Genomic DNA, 8809 nt, shown 5'->3' with positions numbered 1-8809 from the left:
CGAGCATTGACGTAGACACTACTTCCATCGATCTGGCGTCAACTATACGACAAATAGTGCGCGATGAACTTGATCGACGGGAGGCTGCCGCTACATCGACAGCGCATGTCCGCTGTGCTTTCACGCCGTGCGGTGCACCGTCTTTACACTCTTAATCCGGTTACACATAGGTTCCAGGTAAAACTAACGTTCCACATATTTTTACTGGAACAAACGTCATTTTTATGTGGATCCGGCTTTTTCACGAATAATATGGGTATCAGTAATCGCAGTCTCTTCATATTTTTCTCTATTTTTTCTTCATTTAAGTGGAACATAGCAACGTTATGTGGATCAACGACTTGTTCCACTTACTCTGTTACCGTAACTTTTTTCCCGTTCCACTTAAGCCTTGTGAGCGAGATACTTTTTTTCTTCTGTTACACTTAAAAGCATGCAATGCAGTGAAGCATGCGGCGAAGAAGCTAAGTGACGAATATGTTCTCCTCGCATTCAGGCAATCGCAGTGGGCAGTCACAACGAATAAAAAGGAAGCTTAAGCTCTTCGAACTTGACGAGAATATAGTCTTGCTAACTTTTTTGGCTTCATTGAAACGCCGACGTGAGGTTTCGAAAGCGCAAAAAGTCAACGAGAGTTAATTTTACTTAGTGGGACAATTAGGTCTGCTTGGAAAGGGGGAAGGAGTATTGGGCTCATGGTTTCTTTCGCAAACGCAAAGACACCCAACAGAGAAGAGCGGGACAAAAGAGGTGAAGACTAAAACTGAAATTTACTCACACAATTAAAGTATAAATGCGAGAGAAAATATGAATAGATGAGGAAGATAGTGGAGAGAAAGAAAGTTAACTAAGATGAAGTGTCGTCTAGAAAAAAAATTTAACAATCTAATAGAGATATAGACGGTGAACTAAGCGTCTATATCCCCACTTCTATGTCATCAGGACGATACGAAACTGAAGTACGCTGAAATTCGGCAGCGCAGCCACATTTTCAAGAATGAGCAGACATGCAACTCCGGAGCAGACTCCTACGCATTGTAGTGCTATCGCAGGTGCACATTTATAAAGCGCTCATTCTGTCCATTGTATACCTTCTTGCAGGCCGAAGGAAGGCAGTACAGAACATTACATCAACATTTCGTCTAGAAATAGGCACGATTTGCACCACAACTTCTTGTTCAAAGCACCAGTTTTTGCTATTGTTTATTTATCAATTTTCGCATCGTATTGAGCGGCATGCTTTTGCACGAAGCCGAGAGGGTTACTGTCGATCACGCAAACATTAGTGCATCAGAGAACAATATCTTCTCTGAACATTCTAATTACTTCCCAATCATAGCAATTATAATGTTAGTGGCATGATACGTACCTGCGATATGCCAGGAGGATGCGATTGGAATAACTGCCAATGAAAGAACTGACAAATTTATTCCGCAATAATCAGACAATGACAATTCGGTCATTGTTAATTTTGAAGTATGAAGAGACCATATGTGGTGCCAAAGTCACATAAGGACCAAGCTCGATGGCTCTTTTTTTAGCAGTCGGAGAGACTAGTTTTACGTCGTATGCCACAAAGCGTGGCTGAAAACAAACGCATGCGAAATCGCCTTCCGTCTCGTCCATGTTTATTGAACAAAGATTGTATAGCGTAAGCGAAGTGTGGGATGCCAGCAGGCGAGAGAAAACAGGGTTGTGCGTTCGCCATATATCACATGAATGAGAGATTTGCAATAATCCTTATCTGATCACCAGCGCGGGGTAATCAGTCTTCATGGTTCTCGAGAACGAAAGCGATGACGCGGCGACATAGTTTGTTTATACTTACACCTCCTGGTAAAGAATGATCTAATCGCATGCCGGTGAGCTATAAATGGCGTAGAATTTCAATATTCCAAGTCACGATGTTCACAATGATTACGGATTGCTGAAGCGGAAATAGCATTTGTCACTAGAACATGCAGCGCGATGTTTCTTCTCTGCAGTGAATAGCACGCTATAAAAAGAAGACCATTTACACACCGCCTGCACAAAACCAAACTGACCGACAATTATTATAAAATATACGACGTGGCAGAGTTTAGAATAACTACAGTATATCCGGAGTATGGCATAAGCAATGGAAGAAATTAATACTGTTAAAACCGGATTCATCCGCTGAAGTTGAATTCATCGCTATCGAACGTAGCGCCACAACTCTGGAAGCGACGAAATCGGACGCCAACGCGCCAACCCGCCAACTGCGAAGCTCTTGTTCGGCTGCGTGCTTCAACGCAACTCGGCTGTTAAGTTTGTAAAATCTGGCTTGTTTCCCTCGCCTTGAGAAATTCCGTTTGCACTGGAGGCCTGACTTTAGCATCCGTCACGGACTTTATCGAGAGGTAAGTGCTTTTACTTGTTACTGTCGTAACATATGTCACTTTTGATGCCAGCAAACGGCGCTCACGTTTTCGCGCCATTGTCACACGCACAAAATCTGCTAACTGTATTTCTGTGTGTTTGTTTGCACAGCAAGTGAAGTTTCGACGAAACATTGTCTTACCGCCGCAGCTTCTATTCAGCTGTGATCTGGAATGACGGCAGTCTGCACACATGCGCTGCGTTTGCTCGCTCAAGCACAGGGCTGTAGCGCTGAGCTTGGCGTCACAAGATGGCTCCCGACGTGCTCGCGCTAGCCTTTCCGAGCGCAAATTGGTGCACGTAGCACAAACTTAGTCGCGCCTGCGGCGCTCGTGTTGTCAGTTTTACCGGATTATTCCTTGCTCGCACATTGTGGCGGTGAACCTTGAAACGCAATTTTAATGGTCGTCTTTGTGCAAGAACGTGTACTTGTCGGCCACATATTTTTACTGGAACAAACCTAATGTTTATGTGGATCCGGCTTTTCGGCGAATAATATGAGTGTCAGTAATCGCAGTCTCTTCACTTTTTCTTTATTTTTCCTTCATTTAAGTGGAACATGGCAACGTTATGGGGATCAACGACTTGTTCCGCCTACTATGTTACCGTTAGTTTTCTCCCATTGGCCGCGGCGCCTGCATTTTCGATGGAGGCGAAAATGCTTGAGGCCCGTGTACTTAGACTCATCATCTCGGAGGCTTTCCTTCCGGCAATACCGGTTGTCCCGGCCCCTACTAAACCCCTACCAAAACGGCAGAGGTCAGCACAGGAGAATGAAAGAGGCGGATTGACATTCCCCCTGTACACGTCACTTTTAACAGCGCAGCTGTTTAAGCTAGGTGGAACTCCATAAGCCGTCCACAAAAAGCTCGATGGGCCGATCCTGGGGATTGTGCAGGAAGGGTCCAAAGGGTCCAGAATATGTGTGGTTTGTAGACAGGGGGCTGCTATGGAGTGACAAATAATTACACCATGCACATCCATTTTAATATGGAAGTGATGGCCATTGTGGAAACTGTCATCAGCGAGTTGCTCTATTGCCACTTTAGCCTTGTCATGCTTAAGTCTTAGAAGACCAAAACTTCTGCCGAGTTTAGTAACATTTCGCACTCGCTAAGAAAGTGTTTAATATTTATGTTTCTTGCTGAGGCGTCTGCGTCTTGTTTACGAGTGTGGTTTACAAGAGCTTGAATAATTTGACAGGTGGAGACATACATGAATAATGGCGTGTTCGACGGTGCCACAGGACATCACCGGCGATCTGAGAGGGCACTGCAAGGAGTGCGAATGCAGTGGTTTTCAGCGCCTTGTTGATCTGGCCATGACAAGGTACCTATTGGCTGGTGCATTCTCAGTGGACACTCGCCTGCCTCATATGGACCTCTCGTCAGCCTCTATGAGGGTGCCCAAGACGGTAAGTACTATTCATTTGTACAAACCCCCCAAATTTGAACTGCGTTGTTTTAGGTTGGCAGCACACTGTCATGCCCGTTAAGAAGTAATAGTGCTGACATATGGAGGTTTTGTATCTTCACTCCATGCACACACTCTTACGTTCAGCCCCTTCAGCAACATTGCATTGGTGATAGCTGAAGCTTATGTTAGCAGCATTCTGAGAACCTGAAAGAGGGGCAGGTTTTCACTGGGCTGCTGCTCTTTTTTTCTTTCGTGTTTGGTTACTGGCAAGCCAGAATAAATTCTTTTGTGCCCTTTCAAATGCAAGGTGCGTTTACATTCTTCTAGATGGAGCTTTTGCTCTCGGTGTAACAGCAGTGCGAGTACGTGCTGTGTTCTAAGTGGGATATTCGAGTTCCTCATATTGTCTCTATCCAGTACTGTACAATGCAGGGAAAATAAAAATGTTGATCTGCCGTGGTAAGTGAAGTAAGTAAAGTTTCAACGGTTCAAGTTATTCCAGTCTTAAATATTTCCATAATTTACTTTGTACTACCAAGGGGTTTCTTACCGTAATAGCTTTGCAAAGTGTGGTGGCCTATGTAGTTAAATAGCTTGTTAGGGAAGTTGGTGCATCTTTTGAAAGTTAACAGTGCAGACAAGGGACAGTGAAAGAAATTACATTTATCCACCATTTTTCTGAAATGATTCTAAATTACGAGTCCGCACTTGTCTTATTTTGCTCTCCCTTATCATCTGTGCTGTTTACTTACTTCGAAGTATACCTTTGTACCTAATTTCATGACACTTTTGCTTTGATAACTGATAGACTTGGTCAAAGCTTTGTGGAGCAAACAAACCTCTCAGAGAACAGCTTGAATACTTAGATGATTTTTTCTGTTGACATTGATGAAGATTGGAGTATGAGACTGCCCTTTAAAGATGAATTCATCACAGGGCAATTCTGCACAAAACTGGCTGTTAAAACGGGTGAAATTATTTTGACACCAAGTTTAGCTGCTGTTTGCATTCAAAAGCAAGTGCGAAAGCTTTGTCAGGAGTGTAGCATGTCGTGATAAATGTCCAGGCTACTACTATCGCACTGCCGAAAAAAAAATCTTCCAACGATATTTTTTTGTCAAGTTCCAGTCCTGTCAGGGTATGTTAAAAATGCTGTTAATTTATTCTTAAAGTGCACTTCAGCTTTTTTATTACCTGCAAAGGGTGAATGAGGCACCAGGCGTAATAGGGCACCCGTCAGAAATGCATGCACCAATACACTGCAATCTTTTTAAACCACCATCAAATTGGAAAAACAGATGTTTGCTCTTTGCTGCATTATTTAGTTGTCAATTATTTGGTAATTAAAACAAATCGCTTGAACGGTTTTCTGAATCTCGACGAATGAGGAAATTTACCTTGAAATACATCCATGGAAATTACAGTTCGCGTGAGTGTTAATACATATGCAATTATAGAACATATGGAGGAGGTATTTCATCTGTATTCACTGTGCACCATATGTGTACGGCATGCACCTGAGAAACATTGATTACCCATAGCAAATATTAAGCAGAGTTTTTTCATGGCTTGATAAAAACCGTCATTTGGAGCCTAAATTTTTTAGTTGATTTAGGACACACACTGTACATTGAAAAAAAATGTCCTGACCTCACTGATTTGCATTTTCGTGCTTCTACAGGATATCTGGAGGAAGCTGAATCTTGCAGTGCACCACAACAGTCTTTTGCTAGGCAAATATGTGGCCAGTGGTCAACAGACACCACCACTTACCTAGAAAGAGGGCCTGCGCAATCTGTCGAAGGTTATTCTTTGACAGTGCACGAGACAATGAAGTTCGGCACCCAGGAAGTGCTTCCGCCCCTGTACTGATGCAAGGGGCCGAAGAAAGTTTTCGTTCAAGCACCTCGACCCAGCTACATCATAAGTGTGTACACTGCGACTTCTCATCATATTATTTTAGTCGTTTTCCATCTCACATGAAACTTGCTCATCGTTCTGTTAAAAAGTACACCTGTGCCCTTTGTAAGGTCACTTTTGCAGCTGTTACCCGTTATAAACAGCATTTTGATGAATTTCACATCTTGATCGTGGCCAGTGAAGAGCCGCATTTGATGAGTAGCGACAGTGAAATGGTCCACCAGGACATGAGCATTGAAACTGAGGTCTCATAATTTGAGCCGTGTGTGCTCAATGATGAGGCAAGGCTCTCCGATCTGTTCAGGCTTTTGCAGGGTGAGCACATACGTGCAAAAAAGCTATCAGTGCTGTTGCCAAAAACATTTCAGAATTGTTCCACGCCAAGGGCCTACAGCTAGACGCATCAGGTTTGTTAACTGACAAGGCGGGAAAACGTCAGTATGAACGTAATAACATATATCTTAGACCTTCCAAAAAAGCACTTCCCAATGGTTCCCATGGTTATTATGTATCACTAAGGGCACTCTTATAAACCTTGTACCAACATCCAGAAACAAGTAGCCATCTTCAGGAAAAGTTTGTCATCTCTGAAGATGGTTTCCATAGGGACCTGTGTGATGGCTTGAGGTTCAGGCGCCATGCTATGCTGAATAATCAGGACAGTGGCCTTGGCGTGCTTCTATACTGCGAGGATGTAGAAATTGCCAACCCTTTGGGCATGAAACAAGGCATGTGTGGAAACCTCACACTGTTTTATGTAATATTTGCCAACTTTCCTCCCCCAAACAGGTCTCAGCTGAACTGGTATTAATTTAGATTTTATTCACACAGTGAATGAACTGTCAGACAAAGGAATCTCATTCAAAGTTCAGGAAAGAGAAATCAAGACCTATGGATGTCTCCTTGCATTTCTCTGTGATAGTTTAGCAGCACATAATACTGCTGGCTTCAAGGAATCATTTTCGCCAACTGTTCGTTATGCGTTCCGCCGCTGCAATGCACTCACGAGTGATTTCCCTAAGATTTGTTTACACTCTGACTGCCGTTTGAGAAGTGACAGTGAAATTCAAGATAAAGTTAAATTGTTGAAGAAAGCAAAGAACTTGGCTGAGCAGAAGGAAATATCGGCAGCTTCAGGCATCAAGGAACCCTCAGTGCTTCACCTCGTAACAGGGTTCTCATTGACTGAGGATGCACTCTTTAACCCTATGCATATATTTTAAGAAGGTGTGCTACCTAATGAACTTTTCTTGTTTCTCCGTCACCAAGTACACATCCGTCGGGTATTTAGTAGAAAACAACTGAATGAAGCATTCAGGAAGTTCAATTTTCATTCATCTATAAATTCAGGAGAGCGCTCACGTTTGTTCGATGCTTCGCTGTCGTTGGTGTCTTCAGCAAGTGCATTGGGAGTTTTCGTTCTACACCTCACACTTTTTCTGAATAGCGTTGTTCCTTTCAACCTGCTGGATAAATTCTACCATTGTCTGATAATGGCTGTCCAGATAACACAGCTTGTACTTTCTCCAATTTTGAGTGTCGAGGCCGTAGGTTTTTTTTTCTTTGCAACCTAATGGTTGTTCGGTGTTATGATGAATGTTTAAACTGTTTTATTTTAAAGGAAACGAGCCAATAAAGCGTAGTAACAGAAGAAAAAATTTTGCTGGCTTGCCCTCTGTACACTTACAAATGCAACCGTGGTTTCTACCGCCTTTGTAAATATTATAGACACCTTCCATAAGTGTGTACTGTATTTGCTATTTGAATATTGTATTTCTGCTTTTAATGCACAGGGAGAACTTTTTTTTTTAAGATATGAAGGTAAAATGAATGATCTTGTATAATGGTATCACTCAGCAGTCTTTTCATTGACTACACATTGTATTACTGGCATGTAGCCTTCAGTCTTATTCCTTAGTCGTTTTTAGCTGTGAAGTATGTCTGTTGATTGTTCAGCAATTTGCTCTGATGCTCTTGTTCTTGCATTACTGCGGTTTTGATACAATTGTGTACTTTCATATAATAAAGTATCAAGTACAGCATCTGTGTAATCTTTACAGTGGTTTCCTACTACTGAATAAGTGTATTTTCATTTTGAAACAGCATGACTTAGTTTTAAGCACCATTTTCCTGCAGGACTTATATCACAATTTTTTAGAGTCGCTTCCTGCAATTTAACACCGCTGGCGGCCTGGCTAGCAGAAACAGTGTTCCTGATAATATTATATGGAGTATTGTTCCTGTAATATAGTAGTCTATTTATACACAACAGCGTTCCGTAAATATATATGTGGAACATGGTTTTACATATCTCATTCTGCATATAAGAGGAACATTGTTTTCTAAAATTAAGAGCAACAATGTTCTACATAAATAAAATTTTATCCAGTTCATGTGTTACTCCTATATAAGGGGAACTTTTTTGCAAAAAAGTTGCCCTTACTAAGTGGAACCTATGTGTAACCAGATTAAGAGTGTACCCATCAAAGCATCGGGCTTCGATGACTCAGTGGCGACGGTAGAGACGCCTCGTCCTATTAATCATTATGAGCCGCGAAACGACTCCATCAAGAGGTTCCCCTCTGACACCGCAGCATGGCGAGGCCCCTGTTGATTGCCTTCAGCAGTGTGTGGTGCGTAAAGAACCTGTGTGTTTACTGTGGGCTCGGGACGCCGTCGTTCCTCTCTACCGCAGTATGAACGATCGCTGTTCACTGAACAGCTACGAAGGCAACTTCCAGCAGAACTTCCGCAGCGACTCACCTGCCTCTGAGTGAAGTGTGACGACACCATCACCAAGCCGCCAACGTCTGACCTGTCCTCCTCCGCCAGGAAACGGTGCTGCCGATGGAGGTGAGGTCGCCGAACATTTTTCCCTGCACACACATATGCCTTCGCACGTTTCCACGCTACAGAATAACATCAGTGTTTTTATCGATGGGGTTCCCACTTCAACCTTAATCGACACGGGAGCAACTGTTAGAATTATGAATGGCGATTTCATGACCCGGCTCGGTCAGAAAGTGATGTTCGGTTGTGACAACTACATAACATTCGCACAGTGAAGGGGAAA

General features: G+C 42.8%; 1 long non-coding RNA gene across 2 annotated transcripts; it reads left to right on the top strand.

The window, feature by feature from the left end:
* Positions 1–2242: 2242 nt before the first annotated feature.
* On the top strand, positions 2243–7776 carry LOC119394650 (uncharacterized). 2 transcript variants are annotated; one of them, XR_005184198.1, is made up of 3 exons: positions 2243–2381; positions 3604–3814; positions 5498–7776. It is a non-coding gene; the product is annotated as an uncharacterized LOC119394650 (long non-coding RNA). The 2 variants fall into 2 exon arrangements; XR_005184199.2 differs by lacking the exon at positions 2243–2381 and adding an exon at positions 3401–3491.
* The last annotated feature ends 1033 nt before the right edge of the window (positions 7777–8809 follow it).

Source organism: Rhipicephalus sanguineus, chromosome 1 (genome assembly GCF_013339695.2).
Source record: "Rhipicephalus sanguineus isolate Rsan-2018 chromosome 1, BIME_Rsan_1.4, whole genome shotgun sequence".
Taxonomy (NCBI): Eukaryota; Metazoa; Arthropoda; class Arachnida; order Ixodida; family Ixodidae; genus Rhipicephalus; species Rhipicephalus sanguineus.
Note: the sequence above shows the minus strand (reverse complement) of the source record. Positions and strands in the feature narration are given on the sequence as shown.